The 19,934-nt window shown below is 43.0% G+C and overlaps 1 long non-coding RNA gene across 1 annotated transcript; it reads right to left on the bottom strand.

The window, feature by feature from the left end:
• Positions 1–12,259: 12,259 nt before the first annotated feature.
• LOC127295244 (uncharacterized) lies at positions 12,260–18,069 on the bottom strand. The gene is made up of 5 exons (XR_007847639.1): positions 17,793–18,069; positions 15,805–15,911; positions 12,994–13,163; positions 12,802–12,910; positions 12,260–12,614 (listed from the first exon to the last, which is right to left on the bottom strand). It is a non-coding gene; the product is annotated as an uncharacterized lncRNA (long non-coding RNA).
• Between the last annotated feature and the right edge of the window lie 1,865 nt (positions 18,070–19,934).

Raw genomic sequence — 19,934 nt, 5'->3', positions numbered from 1 at the left:
CGTGTAGCATGTTTAATTAGTTGGAACACAAGAGCATTTCAACATAAATAATCGCAATATTTATTCGTTAGATTTGTTCTCTTGGTACCTTAATTATGAGTTTGTGGTCTTGTATACAAAAAACAGAGAAAGTAGTGTTGAGTCTCGGGCAACTTTCTGTAATCTCATCTGGTGGACCTTTCAAATCCTTAGAATACTCATAAGGAACAATTCAATCTCTCACGGGTAGGCACATATTGGCTTCATAATTTTAGGGTCCTCACTCAAACACAAAAGGCACATTTAAGATATTTAATTTTATTTATAACATCTATTTGTCAGTTAGACATAGCAGATTCTGCTGAACACTAGAAAGGCAAGAGCATATAATACCGAACAACTCCTCAGCTCAAAACCTTAAAGTATAAAAAAAAGGCCAAAAGGAACTAAAAAAACACCTTGCTACCTCAACAATTGAACACCAGTTATACATCTTCCACGAGTTCTAAATTTCCTTATTTTGTTTTGAGTGTTACAACTCTTACATACTCCCACACGGTACTACGCCCGGCACTACTTTCACTACAAGGAAAAGCCTTATTGCCGGCGCACCAAAAACGGCTATTGCCGGCGCACCAGAGCCCGCCGGTGGGAACAGGCCGGTGGTAATGAGTTACCGCCGGCGCACCAGCAGGTGCGCCAACAGTAACATGAATTATCCCCGGCGAACCAGGCCTGGTGCGCCGGCGGTATGTTTTTTCGAAATTCAAAAAAAAAAGCCCGATCCAGATTTAGATCTAGATCTAGATCTAGCTCGGGTTCATCTAGCTCGGGTCCTTGAAAACAGTGGCCGTGCGTTGCCTTGTCGTCGTTGCCGCACCGGTGTAGGAGGAGGAGAATGAGGCCGGAGGTGGTGGTTTAGGAGGAGGAGGAGGGGGAGGAGGAGGAGGCCGGAGGTGGTGGTGGTTTAGGAAGAGGAGGAGGAGGAGGAGGAGGAGGAGGAGGAGGAGGAGAAGATGGCCGGAGGTGAAGGTGGTGGAAGAGGAGAAGGAGAAGGCGGAGATGGAGGTAGATTCCCGAGGTGGAGGAGTTTACCGGAGGAGGTTACCGGAGGAGGAGGAGGTCACCGGAGTAGGAGGAGGTCACCGGAGTAGTAGTCATCTTCGGAGGCCGTCGGTGAGTATTGCAAGGAGAAGAGCAGGAGGGAAAGAGAAGAATGGGGAGAAGTAAGGAAGGAGAAGAGGGATGAGGGCCGGCTTGACTATATAGTGTGGGTTACCGCCGGCGCACCAAGTAGGGTGGTGCGCCGGGGGTAATTTTTTTCTTTTTTTCACCCAAATCTTAAATCTGAAAAAAGTCCTGTTTCTGTTTTGAATTTGACGAATCCATTTTTTCTCCAAACGGTCGTAGGCAGTTGAATTCGAATAGGAAATTTCGCGTAGATCGATTTTGATATAAAAAAGTTTTTCATCGGAGGTCGTATGCAACCAGAAAACCCGTTTTACCGAAAGATGGCGTCATTTTGCATAATATATCGAAATTCATTTTTTTTCAATTTTCATGAAAGCTAGATTACATAATACATGGGCAGTTCAAAGGATTTTATTTTTTGAATTTTCTATCATTTTCTTTTATTTTTTCGAAATCTGAAAAGGCGATTCCCGGGGTGGACAGAAAAATCTAGGGACCTTAGCCCCGGCGCACCTCTATGGTGGTGCGCTGGTGGTAAATTGTCTACCACCGGTGCACCACCACAGAGGTGCGCCGGGGCTAAGGTGCCCAGATTTTCTGTTTTCGGCCAGAACTCTTCGAATTTTATTCCCGGCGCACTAAATTTTCCTGTGCGCCGGTAGTATAGGTTCTTCCCCGGCGCGGTCTAACATGGCTCGCCGGCGGTATTTTGCCACCGGCGCGCGTCAATGATGGTGCGCCGGGAATGTTCCGTGCAGCTATAGCCCTTTTCCTAGTAGTGTTTGTTTAAAGTAATTGATAAATTCACAATAATAATCAATACTTTGATTGGCACTATTCATCTTCATCAGACTTCAGCCCAAGAAATTCCTTAACTCGAAGGAACATTTAGCCAACCAAGGAAAAGTGTGTGTTCCACAAACGTAAGCATATTCATCCGCCTTTTCCCATCAATTTCGACCTTGTAGATCCGTAGTTCAGTCATGTTCAACTCCACCAAAGGGTCGAAAAAATCGGGATCGTCTGTCTCTCCATATGTGGGCATGTCAAGACAATGATTTAATCTCCACTCCTGCGTGAGGTTTTTTCCTCACAGGTACATGTTTAAGACAGGCGATCCTTTTTCAGTACTCCTTTTTTTTGTTGACATCTTTCCCAAAATGTTGGTTAAAAGAACTGATAGTGGTCTAATTAGAGGGCTTTGCCCGAAACTTATCCCTGGGGTGTGGTTAGTCTGCAGTATGCAGATGACGCCCTCTTGTTTTTAGAAAAAGATGAGAGTGGATCTATTAATTTGAAATGGATTCTGACTTGTTTTGAACGGATTTTGGTATGAAAATTAACTATCACAAAAGTTATTTAATGTATATTAATATGGAACGGGAGGAATGTCTCCCTTTCCTTGAAATTTTCAAGCGTGTTGATGTCTCTTTACGAGCAAAATACTTAGACTTACCTTCACATTTTAATAAGTTAATGAGAGAGGATCTGCAACCTTTAGTCGATAGCCTTTGGAGTAGAATGACATGATGGAGAGGAAAACTTCCATCTACACAAGCTAAGATGATTCTTATTCAGAACATGTATTGCTAGTATAATACTATATATAAAAGCTGACCACTTTTGCTTTAACCTCATTCACTTGGTTACTGTTGATGTACATGAATAGTACCATATGGAAATTGCTACATGCACACTACCTAGAAAAAATAATACCATAAGCCTCTTTGCTGTCATGTGAGCCCTCCAATTTACTGTTCATTTCAGTGTTGCATATGAAGCTGAGTGTCTTTACTGGCCTGTAAGCCCTCCAATTTATTCAGTGTTGCATATGAATAGTAAGCGTGATGAACAGTACCAACGGCTACAGTAATTGTACCATGAACAATACCGCGATGACCAGTACAACATGCTGCTATAATTTATATCAGTATACAATACAACTACATTATTTTTTGTGGCACTTGCCTGATATTTCTTTTGATGCTAAATAACATAATTCTTCATTTTATTATAATTATTTTTTTCAATATGTGACATAATTATTTTCTTCTATTGAGTGACCGCGCCAACCTTTTGGCATAACATATCGGCCCGACATTACTTACCCTCTAGCCCCGAATTTTTTTCGAAGTTGCTTTTTTTTCTAATTATTCGACAGTGGTTTTTCCACACACTTTTCTGACCGCAATTTTTGCACGGTAGTTACCCTAAAGTAGTTCGTCAACGGTCGCCAACAGTATTCTTCCTATTCTTTGGCCATAAGTTTTCGAGATAACTCCATGCGTAGTTTGCTACCATTAGTTTCCTCATATTGTTATTTTTCTCTTCTTTGATATTTATTCCAAATATTTTCCCGACATAATATTACCGTTGTAAGATTGACACTCATTTGCCAACTTCTTCCACAGTAATCGGTAATTATTCGTCACAAATCTTTTGCCTCAATAGTAATTTCTCTATGGTAATATTTGATAGTAATTTTGCAACGACGACTAATCCTTCAACGGCAACTATTAGACAACAACAAATACGAAAAAGAAATCCGCCACACAAGTTGATTTTGCAAAATTAATCATATGCACGTGTAGGCCAAACGGCCACCATAAACTACAAAAAGATAGCTCATAAGAACTAAATATTGACTAAACATTCTACATGATCGACACCACAGGCGCGGCGTGCGCCGCTACACTTCCTAGTTCTCATTTATATTCTTTCCTTTTTCAAATATCCTAAGTGCCCTTTGACAATATGGGCGTGGGTGGGGGGGGGGGGGGGGGGTTCCTAATCTCCAAGATTTGAATGTTTGTTTGATAGGTTCATGGATTATTAAATATGCATCCAAGGAGAAGGTACTTTGCGGAAAAGATAGTACATGCTAAGTACAATACGAACATCCTTAACATTTTGTATTGCCAAGGCATGCATCCATCCATTTATAAGTGGAAAGTGGAGAATGGTAGGTCTATTAGATTTTAGAAGGACATATGGTTTGGGAATACCCCTAGCCACCCAACGCTGGCCAACCAATATTGGGAAATTTACTTTGCTGTAAACCAACAAACTAAGCCTATAGCTGATCTATGGGATGTAACACAACTTAGGTGCACTTTCAGGAGAACCTTTATTAGTCCTATGATTGAATAGTGGTTGGAAATCTTAAAAATTGCTAATAACATTAGTTTAACTGAGCTAGATGATCGACTAATTTGGAGGTATGAATCCAATGGCGTTTACTCTTCCAAATAATTATTAAATTTTCATCTCAAGATAGATCCGGCTCGGTAATTCTTGAATTGATATTAAGAAGACCAGAGCAAGCCATGGAGAACGTACCCCACATTGGCATACGTGATATGGTGGCAGTCATCTTTGGTGGATTAGAAGGATGCACATACATGAGGAGGCTGTACCGACGGTGAAAAATTGCGCTACCTCAATAACTAGCCTAACAACAAACTTTATAAATCTTGTTCTAATGTTGTCGGTTTAGCAGAAGCAAAGTGGTGTCGACCACTATCAAGCCATGTCAAGTTAAATGTGGATGCGGCTTTCCATGAGGAGATATGAGCAGGGGCTATGACAGCAATAGTTCGAGATACGAAAGGTATGTTTGTGGATGGATCATACGCTTACCTATAGCATGTTGGGTTAGCGACGCTGGCGGAAGCGATGGTCTAGAACTGGTTTGGAATCTCGGATGCAATGCGGTGCAAGCTGAATCAGATGCGGTCAAAGTTGTCAATGCATGCAACGGTGAAGATATGTGGTGGATTTCAGCTGCAGTTGTTTATGCGGAGTGCCTGGTTTGATGGATGTAATAGGAAAAGTCACTTTTATTCATTGTTCTAGAGAAACTAATAAAGTTTCTCATAATATGGCTTGGTTTTGTTTTGATTTAAGAACCTCATGTAACCGGGTCGATGATCCCCTAGCTGAATCTTAAGCAGTCTTACAGACGATGTAATAATAATTGTTTAAGATCTATAAAGTAGCGGTGGTGGTTTTTTCTCAAAAAAAAGGGAGTGTCTAATCATCATCTAGATGAAAACGCAATTCGCTCCAAGTCAGATTTAGTAGTACTCATTAATCTCCTGAGTCCCCGCTTCCCCTTGATACGTCTCCGACGTATCGATAATTTCTTATGTTCCATGCCACATTATTGATGTTATCTACATGTTTTATGCACACTTTATGTCATATTCGTGCATTTTCTGGAATTAACCTATTAACAAGATGCCGAAGTGCCGATTCTGTTTTCTGCTGTTTTTGGTTTCAGAAATCCTAGTAAGGAAATATTCTCGGAATTGGACGAAATCAACGCCCAGGGGCCTATTTTTCCACGAAGCTTCCAGAAGTCCGAAGACGAAACGAAGAGGGGCCACGGGGTGGTCAAACCCTAGGGCGGCGCGGCCCCACCCCTGGCCGCGCCGGCCTATGGTTTGGGCCCCCCGAGCCGCCTCCTGACTTGCCCTTCCGCCTACTTAAAGCCTCCGTGACGAAACCCCCAGTACCGAGAGCCACGATACGGAAAACCTTCCAGAGACGCCGCCAACGCCGATCCCATCTCGGGGGATCCAGGAGATCGCCTCCGGCACCCTGCCGGAGAGGGGAATCATCTCCCGGAGGACTCTACGCCGCATGGTCGCCTCCGGTGTGATGTGTGAGTAGTCTACCCCTGGACTATGGGTCCATAGCAGTAGCTAGATGGTTGTCTTCTCCCCATTGTGCTATCATTGTCGGATCTTGTGAGCTGCCTAACATGATCAAGATCATCTATCTGTAATTCTATATGTTGCGTTTGTTGGGATCCGATGAATAGAGAATACTTGTTATGTTGATTATCAAAGTTATATCTACGTGTTGTTTATGATCTTGCATGCTTTCCGTTACTAGTAGATGCTCTGGCCAAGTAGATGCTTGTAACTCCAAGAGGGAGTACTTATGCTCGATAGTGGGTTCATGCTGCATTGACACACAGGATTTGTGTGACAGAAAGTTCTAAGGTTGTGTTGTCTGTTGCCACTAGGGATAAAACATTGATGCTATGTCTAAGGATGTAGTTGTTGATTACATTACGCACCATACTTAATGCAATTGTCTGTTGCTGTGCAACTTAATACTGGAGGGGGTTCGGATGATAACCTGAAGGTGGACTGTTTAGGCATAGATGCAGTTGGATGGCGGTCTATGTACTTTGTCGTAATGCCCAATTAAATCTCACTATACTCATCATGATATGTATGTGCATGGTCATGTCCTCTTTATTTGTCAATTGCCCAACTGTAATTTGTTCACCCAACATGCTGTTTGTCTTATGGGAGAGACACCTCTAGTGAACTGTGGACCCCGGTCCAATTCTCTTTACTGAAATACAATCTACTGCAATACTTGTTCTACTGTTTTCTGCAAACAATCATCTTCCACACAATACGGTTAATCCTTTGTTACAGCAAGCCGGTGAGATTGACAACCTCACTGTTTCGTTGGGGCAAAGTACTTTGGTTGTGTTGTGCAGGTTCCACGTTGGCGCCGGAATCCCTGGTGTTGCGCCGCACTACATCCCGCCGCCATCAACCTTCAACGTGCTTCTTGGCTCCTCCTGGTTCGATAAACCTTGGTTTCTTTCTGAGGGAAAACTTGCTGCTGTGCGCATCATACCTTCCTCTTGGGGTTCCCAACGAACGTGTGAGTTACACGCCATCAAGCATATTTTCTGGCGCCGTTGCCGGGGAGATCAAGACACGCTGCAAGGGGAGTCTCCACTTCTCAATCTCTTTACTTTGTTTTTGTCTTGCTTAGTTTTATTTACTACTTTGTTTGCTGCACTAAATCAAAATACAAAAAAATTAGTTGCTAGTTTTACTTTACTTGCTATCTTGTTTGCTATCAAAAACACAAAAAAATTAGTTACTTGCATTTACTTTATCTAGTTTGCTTTATTGTCTTGCACTCTATATTAAAAATACAAAAAATTAGTTATTTTTGTTACCATGTCTAGCTCTGAACCTGTTACTTCTTCGCCTGAAGAATTAGTCTTCACTTTTAAACAAGGGGATGAGGAGAGTTTTAAGGATGCTTGGTCTAGAATTTTTACTTCTTATCGTAAAACTGAACCTCAAATGACTCTAAGTTTGCTCCTTAGTAATTTTTATTTTGGTCTTATGGTTCGCTATAGATATGCTTTAGATACTTTAGTGGGAGCAGATTTCCTTCATTGCAATGGAGATCAAGCTTTTAATGCCATAAAGAAGTTGGTTGCATCACATGATTCAGCTAATAACTTTGATTCAGCCCTCACTAGCATATATAGTAGATTAAATAATCTCGAGATAAGTACATCTCGCTTGAATGATAACTATTGCCACGTTCGTAATCGTCTTGAACAAGTTTTAGTGAACTCTAAACTCTCATTGTGGGATCCTGTTGTTAAAATTGTTATCGGTGATCGAACTCTCCATGCCTACTGTGATATTATGTATGAATTTTGACTAATTCAAGAAACTATTTATAAATCTTTGAAACTTTGGGGAGTTGATGAAGGAGGAGAAGAAATAACTCTCATAGATAACTCTACTATAATTCCTAAAGGAATAGCCGCAGGTGTGCATACAACCATTCTTGGAAGGACAATATCCATTGATTATCTTGTTATTGAAACAGGAAAACTCACACTCGGAAGATCCCTGCTGAAACTATTGGGAGCAGTCATTGATGTTGGAGAAGGCACTCTGAAATTCACCTCTATACCGGGGGGAAATCATATATTTCCTAAATCCAAGGGAAAGAAAAACAATAAGAAAGGTAAGGGTAAAGCCCAAGGTAAGGTTGACACACCATCTCTCGATAATACTTGATACACACTTTCTGCGCCTAGCTGAAAGGCGTTAAAGAAAAGCGCTTATGGCAGACAACCCATGTTTTTACCTACAGTACTTTGTTTTTATTTTGTGTCTTGGAAGTTGTTTACTACTGTAGCAACCTCTCCTTATCTTAGTTTTGTGTTTTGTTGTGCCAAGTTAAGCCTTTGATAGTAAAGTAAGTACTAGATTTGGATTACTGCGCAGTTCCAGATTTCTTTGCTGTCACGAATCTGGGTCTACCTCCCTGTAGGTAGCTCAGAAAATTAAGCCAATTTACGTGCATGATCCTCAGATATGTACGCAACTTTCATTCAATTTGAGAATTTTCATTTGAGCAAGTCTGGTGCCATTTTAAAATTCGTCAATACGAACTGTTCTGTTTTGACAGATTCTGCCTTTTATTTCGCATTGCCTCTTTTGCTATGTTGGATGAATTTCTTTGATCCACTAATGTCCAGTAGCATTATGCAATGTCCAGAAGTGTTAAGAATGATTGTGTCACCTCTGAATATGTCAATTTATATTGTGCACTAACCCTCTAATGAGTTGTTTCGAGTTTGGTGTGGAGGAAGTTTTCAAGGATCAAGAGAGGAGTATGATGCAACATGATCAAGGAGAGTGAAAGCTCTAAGCTTGGGGATGCCCCGGTGGTTCACCCCTGCATATATTAAGATGACTCAAGCGTCTAAGATTGGGGATGCCCAAGGCATCCCCTTCTTCATCGACAACATTATCAGGTTCCTCCCCTGAAACTATATTTTTATTCCATCACATCTTATGTGCTTTGCTTGGAGCGTCGGTTTGTTTTTGTTTTTTTGTTTTGTTTGAATAAAATGGATCCTAGCATTCACTTTATGGGAGAGAGACACGCTCCGCTGTAGCATATGGACAAGTATGTCCTTGGTTTCTACTCATAGTATTCATGGCGAAGTTTCTCCTTCGTTAAATTGTTATATGGTTGGAATTGGAAAATGATACATGTAGTAATTGCTATAAATGTCTTGGGTAATGTGATACTTGGCAATTGTTGTGCTCATGATTAAGCTCTTGCATCATATGCTTTGCACCCATTAATGAAGAAATACATAGAGCATGATAAAATTTGGTTTGCATATTTGGTTTCTCTAAGGTCTAGATAATTTCTAGTATTGAGTTTGAACAACAAGGAAGACGGTGTAGAGTCTTATAATGTTTTCAATATGTCTTTTATGTGAGTTTTGCTGCACCGGTTCATCCTTGTGTTTGTTTCGAATAAGCCTTGCTAGTCTAAACCTTGTATCGAGAGGGAATACTTCTCATGCATCCAAAATACTTGAGCCAACCACTATGCCATTTGTGTCCACCATACCTACCTACTACATGGTATTTTCCGCCATTCCAAAGTAAATTGCTTGAGTGCTACCTTTAAAATTCCATCATTCACCTTTGCAATATATAGCTCATGGGACAAATAGCTTAAAAACTATTGTGGTATTGAATATGTAATTATGCACTTTATCTCTTATTAAGTTGCTTGTTGTGCGATAACCATGTTTACTGGGGACGCCATCAACTATTCATTGTTGAATTTCATGTGAGTTGCTATGCATGTCCGTCTTGTCTGAAGTAAGAGAGATCTACCACCTTATGGTTAAGCATGCATATTGTTAGAGAAGAACATTGGGCCGCTAACTAAAGCCATGATCCATGGTGGAAGTTTCAGTTTTGGACATATATCCTCAAATCTCATATGAGAAAATTATTAATTGTTGTTACATGCTTATGCATAAAAGAGGAGCCCATTATCTGTTGTCTATGTTGTCCCGGTATGGATGTCTAAGTTGAAGAATAATCAATAGCGAGAAATCCAATGCGAGCTTTCTCCTTAGACCTTTGTACAGGCGGCATAGAGGTACCCCTTTGTGACACTTGGTTAAAACAGTGCATTGTGATGATCCGGTAGTCCAAGCTAATTAGAACAAGGTGCGGGCACTATTAGTACACTATGCATGAGGCTTGCATCTTATAAGATATAATTTACATGATGCATATGCTTTATTACTACCGTTGACAAAATTGTTTCATGTTTTCAAAATCAAAGCTCTAGCACAAATATAGCAATCGATGCTTTTCCTCTATGGAGGACCATTCTTTTACTTTCAATGTTGAGTCAGTTCACCTATTTCTCTCCACCTCAAGAAGCAAACACTTGTGTGAACTGTGCATTGATTCCTACATACTTGCTTATTGCACTTATTATATTACTCTATGTTGACAATATCCATGAGATATACATGTTACAAGTTGAAAGCAACTGCTGAAACTTAATCTTCTTTTGTGTTGCTTCAATACCTTTACTTTGAATTATTGCTTTATGAGTTAACTCTTATGCAAGACTTATTGATGCTTGTCTTGAAGTGCTATTCATGAAAAGTCTTTGCTTTATGATTCACTTGTTTACTCATATCATATACATTGTTTTGATCGCTGCATTCACTACATATGCTTTACAAATAGTATGATCAAGATTATGATGGCATGTCACTCCGTAAATTATACGTGTTATCGTTTACCTGCTCGGGACGAGCAGAACTAAGCTTGGGGATGCTGATACGTCTCCGACGTATCGATAATTTCTTATGTTCCATGCCACATTATTGATGTTATCTACATGTTTTATGCACACTTTATGTCATATTCGTGCATTTTCTGGAACTAACCTATTAACAAGATGCCGAAGTGCCGATTCTGTTTTCTGCTGTTTTTGGTTTCAGAAATCCTAGTAAGGAAATATTCTCGGAATTGGACGAAATCAACGCCCAGGGGCCTATTTTTCCACGAAGCTTCCAGAAGTCCGAAGACGAAACGAAGAGGGGCCACGGGGTAGTCAAACCCTAGGGCGGCGCGGCCCCACCCCTGGCCGCGCCGGCCTATGGTTTGGGCCCCCCGAGCCGCCTCCTGACTTGCCCTTCCGCCTACTTAAAGCCTCCGTGACGAAACCCCCAGTACCGAGAGCCACGATACGGAAAACCTTCCAGAGACGCCGCCAACGCCGATCCCATCTCGGGGGATCCAGGAGATCGCCTCCGCACCCCCGCCGGAGAGGGGAATCATCTCCCGGAGGACACTACGCCGCCATGGTCGCCTCCGGTGTGATGTGTGAGTAGTCTACCCCTGGACTATGGGTCCATAGCAGTAGCTAGATGGTTGTCTTCTCCCCATTGTGCTATCATTGTCGGATCTTGTGAGCTGCCTAACATGATCAAGATCATCTATCTGTAATTCTATATGTTGCGTTTGTTGGGATCCGATGAATAGAGAATACTTGTTATGTTGATTATCAAAGTTATATCTATGTGTTGTTTATGATCTTGCATGCTTTCCGTTACTAGTAGATGCTCTGGCCAAGTAGATGCTTGTAACTCCAAGAGGGAGTACTTATGCTCGATAGTGGGTTCATGCCTGCATTGACACCTGGGACAGTGAAAGAAAGTTCTAAGGTTGTGTTGTGCTGTTGCCACTAGGGATAAAACATTGATGCTATGTCTAAGGATGTAGTTGTTGATTACATTACGCACCATACTTAATGCAATTGTCTGTTGCTTTGCAACTTAATACTGGAGGGGGTTCGGATGATAACCTGAAGGTGGACTTTTTAGGCATAGATGCAGTTGGATGGCGGTCTATGTACTTTGTCGTAATGCCCAATTAAATCTCACTATACTCATCATGATATGTATGTGCATGGTCATGCCCTCTTTATTTGTCAATTGCCCAACTGTAATTTGTTCACCCAACATGCTGTTTGTCTTATGGGAGAGACACCTCTAGTGAACTGTGGACCCCGGTCCAATTCTCTTTACTGAAATACAATCTACTGCAATACTTGTTCTCTTGTTTTACGCAAACAATCATCTTCCACACAATACGGTTAATCCTTTGTTACAGCAAGCCGGTGAGATTGACAACCTCACTGTTTCGTTGGGGCAAAGTACTTTGGTTGTGTTGTGCAGGTTCCACGTTGGCGCCGAAATCCCTGGTGTTGCGCCGCACTACATCCCGCCGCCATCAACCTTCAACGTGCTTCTTGGCTCCTCCTGGTTCGATAAACCTTGGTTTCTTTCTGAGGGAAAACTTGCTGCTGTGCGCATCATACCTTCCTCTTGGGGTTCCCAACGAACGTGTGAGTTACACGCCATCACCCCTTAGCAGCTACTTCATTCCGATCAGTCCAGGCAAACACGAAAACAAATAAATTCATTCAGATTAGTCCACCCAGTCTGTGTTTTCCTGGTTTTATTTGCAAGAACTCATTATTTATACATCGGCCTATAGTGAACTTGGCTCTCGTACATAAGAACTATAAACAGAGAAGCCCAACAATTCAGCTTTTGTTGAGGCTTTCACGTCGCCATCTCAGTAAATTTTCGGTGGCCTGGTATACCAGCTGCCTCCAGGTTAGGGCAACCCTTTGTACCTCATACACTCTCAGCACAGGTGTGTCACGACTTCTCCCCCTCCCCCTACTGCTTTCCAGAACCTCTTGTCTTCATTCTAGATCCAAAATCATGTACAACTCCCCCAAAAGTTGTTTTGCATCTGCAAAGTAAATGCTCAAAGGTATTAACAAGTAGTGAAAACCACCAACACCACATCTGTTGGTGTAGAGGGACATCCCATATGCCAGGAAAAAAATCATGAAAACCCCCCAAAAATGGCTCCCTATGATTAGAAAAGAGTGAAAATGAAGAAGAATGAGAAACGAAATCAACACGGAGAAACTGACCAAAATACCAGGGGAGAAGCAATCCTGAGATCTCTCGCTTGACTTATCACAGCTTATTAACCAAAAAGCTATACCGAGTTAGGAAATGCTTGTCCAGCTTATACGGTTTCTGCGCGGAAAGAAATCTAGAAAAAGTTAGCAAGAAAAAGTCGTGCTATCCCATTTCTGAAAAAATGATACATAAGGCATAACCTATGGTGGAAAAAAATTCAACTGAGTGGCGGTGCAGCAGTGAGAAACCACCATGTGTGCTTGTATTCGAGACCGTCAATGTCGTGCATAAAGGATTGCACACAAGGTGTCACAGGCGGAGCCGATGGTGTAGCAGATACATGGTCCGTAAAAGTATTAGCCTATTGTTCCTAGAAAGCCAAACAAGCAAAATAAAAGCTTCTAAGAACGTGCAAAACCAAGAGCACAAAAATGAAGTAGTGTAACTTGAAACTGAAGACTGAGCTAAAAATAACAGATAAAACTGTTAGATAACGTAATCGCATGTGATACGTTTAGCTTATGTTAGTTGTAATAGGACTCGAGTTACCTAGTCCTATACGTTGTATCTAGCACCGACCTATGTCAGCATATAAATAAACGAGAACAGGGACTCGATGTGTATCCGATTGGCCGAGTGAGAGTAAGATATTTAATTGATGACGTACATGTGTCTAACACTCATGCTACTAATCCACGTGCTAGTGCTGTTCCTCAGGTACCAGGTGATGCAGATCGAGCACTGGGAGCAAATTCGGGGCAAAACGTTGCCTCAAGTCGCTCAAATTGGTCTTTTGAAGATTCAGCAGGAAACGACAGCACGCATTCCAGTGCTGATTCTCTGGCCAGATCAGGATCGGGATCCGCGCCATCCAATCAGACCGGGTCGGCGCCACACGCCCCTGAGCAGCCCCACGGGTCTCCGCAGTCCTCTCTTCGATCTTCTGCGGCCCGCTCGCCCGTGGCCTCCTCCTCGGCCCCGCAATCCGCCACACCCGCCACTCCACGTCGCAGCAGATCCCCGACCGAATCTCCCGTGGCTCCACCCTCGCCATCCGACAGATCGCTGTCCCCTGCTACCAGCAGCGATGGCAGCGGGTCTGCTGTGTCCACCACAGCTGTGGCTCCGCCTGTGCCACCTCCTGTGCCACCTCCTGTTCGCCATAATACGCGCTCTTCTCGTGGTATTGTCAAACCTCGAGAATACAAGGATGGGACGGTCCGTTGGCTCCTTTCTTGCACTACTGATATTCCTTCCAACCTTACATCTGCTTTGGCTGACCCGCACTGGCAAGGTGCCATGGATGAAGAGTATAATGCGCTTATGCAAAATAAAACATGGAGGCTTGTTCCACCACAGAGAGGTACAAATATCATTGACTGTCGGTGGATTTACAAAATAAAAAGGAAGGCTGATGGAACTATTGACAGATACAAGGCCCGTCTGGTAGCCAAAGGATTTAAGCAGCGATATGGTATTGACTATGAAGAAACTTTCAGTCCAGTTGTTAAAATTGCTACAGTTCGTCTTGTCTTAGCACTTGCTGTTTCTAAAGGATGGAGCTTGCGCCAGTTAGATGTTAAGAACGCGTTTCTCCATGGCGTTCTGGAAGAGGAAGTCTATATGCGACAACCACCTGGGTATGAAGATAAGTTGAGACCTAATTATATTTGCAAACTTGACAAGGCGTTATATGGGCTTAAGCAGGCGCCTAGAGCATGGTATTCCCGGTTGAGTCTGAAACTTCTTGCTCTTGGCTTTGTTGCTGCTAAGTCTGACACTTCTTTGTTTATTTACCGGAAGTCCCATGTTACGATCTTCATGTTAATCTATGTTGATGACATAATTGTGGCAAGTTCTTCTCAAGCTGCTACTTCTGCTTTGTTGAAGGATTTGCATCATGAGTTTGCTCTCAAAGATCTTGGAGACTTGCACTATTTTCTGGGTATTGAAGTTCACAAGATGGATGACGGTATTCTCCTCAATCAAACAAAGTATGCTCAGGACATTCTCACACGTGTTGGTACGACAGACTGCACTGGTGTCACAACACCATTGTCTTCTTCTGAGAAGATTACTGCTCATCAGGGGGATTTATTGGGGCCAGATGATAGCACCAGTTACAGGAGTATGGTTGGTGCCTTACAATATCTTACTCTCACTCGGCCAGATATCTCTTTTGCAGTTAATAAAGTCTGTCAATATCTTCATGCTCCCACCACAGTACACTGGACTGCTGCTAAGCGTATTCTTCGCTATGTCAAGCATACTCTTACGGTTGGGCTCACATTTTCCAAGTCTTCGTCCATGTTGGTTAGTGCCTTCTCCGATGCGGACTGGGCAGGGTCTCTTGATGATCGTCGGTCCACAGGGGGATTTGCTGTGTTTTTTGGACCGAATTTAATTTCTTGGAGTGCTAAAAAGCAAGCTACTGTGTCAAGATCAAGCACTGAAGCAGAGTATAAGTCAGTAGCCAATGCTACAGCTGAGATGATCTGGGTTCAGTCTTTGCTCACAGAGTTGGGAGTTAAGTTGACACAAAGACCATGTTTGTGGTGTGATAATATGGGAGCGACGTATCTATCTGCAAATCCAGTTTTTCATGCAAGAGCAAAACACATAGAGATTGATTTTCACTTCGTCAGAGAGCGTGTGATGAGGCGACAATTGGAAGTCAGATTTATTTCTTCTAAAGATCAGGTTGCAGATGGGTTTACGAAAGCACTTCCGGTTCAAGCATTTGAAAATTTTAAACATAATCTCAACTTAGGAAAGTTGTGATTAAGGGAGGGTGTTAGATAACGTAATCGCATGTGATATGTTTAGCTTATGTTAGTTGTAATAGGACTCGAGTTACCTAGTCCTATACGTTGTATCTAGCACCGACCTATGTCAGCATATAAATAAACGAGAACAGGGACTCGATGTGTATCCGAGTAGCCCAGACTACCTGATCAGATTGTTCGTTTTTACAAAAACTGAGCTAAACAATGAACCCCGTTGATTTGCACCTCCTTCCGTCTCAGCATAGGCATGTGACCCCGTCTCATCCTGCTACTTTTTATTACCTCTCTCTTTCTTGATGAAATCATGTACCACTTCAACACAATGTCTTGATCTGCAAAATTCTCGATGGTTTTAGCAAAAACTGACAGAAAACCCCATACTGAGAAACTGTGCAGGTAGGGACAGATAACACTAAAGAAATGACTGGCAAATTAAGCTCTTCAACCTCGAAACTGAATTGGCAAAAGGATACAACAAATCCAATTCTTTGTCCACGTGGCTTGCCATGCCGTGAGAGACGCCCCATGAGACACCTACCTCTTACTCAGTAAAAGTATCAAACTCTTGCTCCTAGAAACCCAACAAGCAAATACAACTTCTAAGAACGTGCAAACCTAGAGCACATATATGAAGTGGTGTAACTTGAAACTGAAGACTGAGGTAACAAGCAAATCACACACAATGAATGAGATTAACAAGAAAATGAAGACTAAAACTAAGAAGCTGAGACTGAGAAAAAATGAATGATAAAATGATCAAACTTAAGAGGAAAAACTGAGAGATAATAAAGAGAAGAGAATGACCTAGGCTGAGACTGAGAATAACACACAAGTTAGACCAGTTCATATATGTGCTCTAGGTTTGCACGTTATTAAAACAGTGAGAGAATAAGTCAAGTAGAGACACTGACGAAATCTGAGACAGAGACAAACTGAAGAAAAGACTGAACTAGAAAAAGAATGAAGAGTGAGGAGTGAGGACTGATGAAAGAGAGTGAAGACTGAAGAAAAAAGAGAGTGGAGACTGAGAGAGTGATTATGACCATTTAGAAGAAAGACACTGAGAAAGACCGATCAAAAAGGAATGATGAAGAAAGAGTGATTAAGATATTATAAAGAATAAAAATGAACAAAATGAAGAAAGAATAACTGAGAACTGAATAAAAAGTAAAGTATATAGGGCTGAATAAAATAAGAGAATGAGTAAAGAATGAAGACAAAAGACAAGAATGAAGAAAAAACTGAAGACTGAGAGAATCACAATATCTGAAAATGAAGTAATGAAATTACTGAGAGACTAAATAACAAAATGAATGAATGAAAGACTCAGCCAAGTAAACTCAACTTTTGTGGATTAATTGCCGTGAGTGATGTCAGCCAACTAAACTCTGAAGAAAAGACTGAGCTAAAAAGGAAGACTAAGAAAATAAGCTGAGCTAATAAAAGACTGACATTGACAAGCAGAGAAAACTCTGTTTGGAGGTTTGGAGTCTTTGGAGTGTTCAAAGAGCACTCCATTGCTCCATTTTTTGGACAAGTGTTCAGTAGGCATCTAGGTGTGCAGAAACAAGAAGAGGCATGAAGAAACAAAGTGAGAGGGAATTATGTGCTGGTACGTGAGATGAGCAAATTGATACTTCAGTCAATTGACCCGCACATGCACATGCTCGCTCACGTATACGAGGAAAATAACAGCTAATTAAGCTGAGATGGCAAAACCAATGGGAATTAATCCATCTCGTTTCCCAAATCATCTGCTCTCCTTCTATCTATTACATCCACCTGACACACTGACATCCCTATCACTAACAGGAGTAACAAAAAGGAAAACTGAATCGATTCAGACAATGCAAAACCTACATGAAATTCAGTTAAAAACATGCAAATAATGGGCTACCTAAAAACAGCTACGAGATGATTTGCAGAGGTGCTCTGTGTGTGTGCTTAATATATCTTGATATTACTCCACCATGAGAGGTCAGAACAACTGAACGGAGGTTCCCGACAGACGACAACTTAATCAAATGAACTAGGTAGAATCATACGAACAGCCAAACAAACAAAATCACGGGGGCCTCACATCGACTACGAACAAATCCATGTATTCGCGTTCCCCTGTACAACTAAGAACAACAATACACCAGATCGGCGCACAAAATCCTACATGTCTGCAAGCGGGAAACAGAGAGAGGTTAAACGACTAAGAAACGTACCCACGCCGCCGACGAGGCAAGCTCCGACCACTTCCTCGAAACGATGGCAGCTCGCTGGAACCTTCGCTATGGAGGACACCAGATCCTCTGCCTCTACGCAGCCCCATGCTTCTCACAACAAAGCCGGAAGGAGAACCCAGCAGACTACTCCCAGCACCTCGTTCTGGTAGCATTCCCTATTCAACCGCCGCGGAAGGACCAGCCCCTCCGCCGGGCTGAGAGGCCACCACCACCCACGACACTGCCTCTCCCATGAGAGGAAAGGGGAAAGTGACCCTAAAATTTAAGCCGAGAAAAATTATAAATAAACCAGCCTAAAAACCGGAAGGAACAAAAAACGCGGGCGGCTTGGCCGTGCTGACTTCAAGATTCGCAACAGACTTAAGAATGAACGGCAACCGATCTGACTTAAAGCGAATTGCGTTTTCATCTAGCTGAAAATTAGGAAAAGTGAAAAAAAAATAGTATGCCCTCAAATTAGCAAAAAGATGTGCAGATTCTATGATTTACCATTTGGAACTTTCTGCAAAAGCGATAGGTCAATTCGTACTAGAGAACATTGTGTGCACCTTGCTGCCTGAAAGCTTGGCATCGTGCAAACAAAAAGAAAAGATTGGCATCGTGGGTAAACAAGGCAACTCGATCGACAAGACGACAAATGTTGGTAACGCGGTAGAATAGAGCACACGTATTTGTACATCATTATCACGTTACAAAGGGGGTGGAGGAGATGAAAAGGACAAAAAAGACGGGCGCGCGCACCAGGCGGCCGACGCCGTCGAGAGGCCTGTCTGCGCGGCCGGCCGGGCCGCGCGCAATGCATACGCCGTGTCAGGGGAGGGGCCGCAGCTCCTGCTCCGGCCGCTTGGGGCTGCCGTGGTGGTGCAGCGGGTCCGGCCCGGCCGGCACGGACCTCAGCTCCTCCTTCCCAGCAGCCGGCGGTGCGCGCGGCCACCGCGACGAGCCGTCGTTGCCGTCGCCCTCCACGACCCGCTGCTGCTCCTTGGACTAGCAGTAGCACCACCAGCACAATGTTGATCAGCACTCGACGAACGAACGTAAGAGACAAGAATATGTAAATCAAATGCGGAGTTCAGAGCCACCATTACCTCCGATTCTACACGAAGAAACCCCGCGGTAGCCGGCCTCTCATGACCACCCAAACGACCAATCAACCCTGAAACAAGAACACCGCAAAAACTTGAGATCATTCACAGGAATATACATAGGTCGATCGTAGATCAATCCATATGGAAAAGGACGGAGAAGGAAGAGATAGTGCAGAGACAAAAGGAAGAAGAGATTAAGACTCCGAGAGTACATTCTGGCTCTAGGACGCACGTACGTACCACTACCAACAACTCGTGCCTGCGCTGGAGGAGGGGCGAGGAGGAGAGCCGCGCAGGAGCATGCAGCCGCCAAACACACCAAGAACCGGACCGTGGCCATGGCTGTCGAAGCTACCTACTCAGGAACCGCGGTGTAAGAACCACAGGACAATCTCAAGAGACCTTCAGTCTGTGAGCCAAACTCCACTTGCCCATGCCCCTGGGAGATCCAGGGACTTCTTATAGAAAGAAGGAGCTTGCAGGATACTAGGAGAAACGGGGTTCGATTCTGGTCAGAGAGGGAACGGGGCAGTAGTAAATTCTTGTGCAGCTGAATACAGTTAAGGCTTGACAAGATGGCTGCCATCCTGTCCGAGAACTTCTCTGGGAAAAGGGAGCTAGCTTAGCTTATCTAGCAAAAGATTGTGTGGGAGAACTGGAGATCCGGAGGATCCAAGTACAGTGGAGAGCTGTACGTGCTACGATAGGTTCTCCTGACGTGTGACGCTCGGGTGTCATGTATAGGTCACTACCAATGGGTGCAACGCAACTGATGTTGTGCCAGCGTCGATCCCTGTGCCAACAGAAAGAAAGAAAGAAAAAGGAGGAACAGCGTAATCTTTCGTTGTACTCTATCCTCTGGCCCTCTTGGCATTGGGACTCTGGGTTTGCATGTCTGCTCGTTACTAATGAGACGAGACGGCCGTTGCAGCCGGAGGACCTGGTTTGTTTGACGGCAGTAACGGTCAGACTTTAGTACTACTGTACCGGAGTAGATATCGATTTTTGCCGGAAAGTGGTCGTGGTCTGCCGT

This window comes from Lolium perenne, chromosome 4 (assembly GCF_019359855.2).
Source record: "Lolium perenne isolate Kyuss_39 chromosome 4, Kyuss_2.0, whole genome shotgun sequence".
Classification (NCBI taxonomy): domain Eukaryota; kingdom Viridiplantae; phylum Streptophyta; class Magnoliopsida; order Poales; family Poaceae; genus Lolium; species Lolium perenne.
The sequence above is the reverse complement of the archived record's forward strand: the minus strand, read 5'-3'. Positions and strand labels throughout refer to the sequence as shown.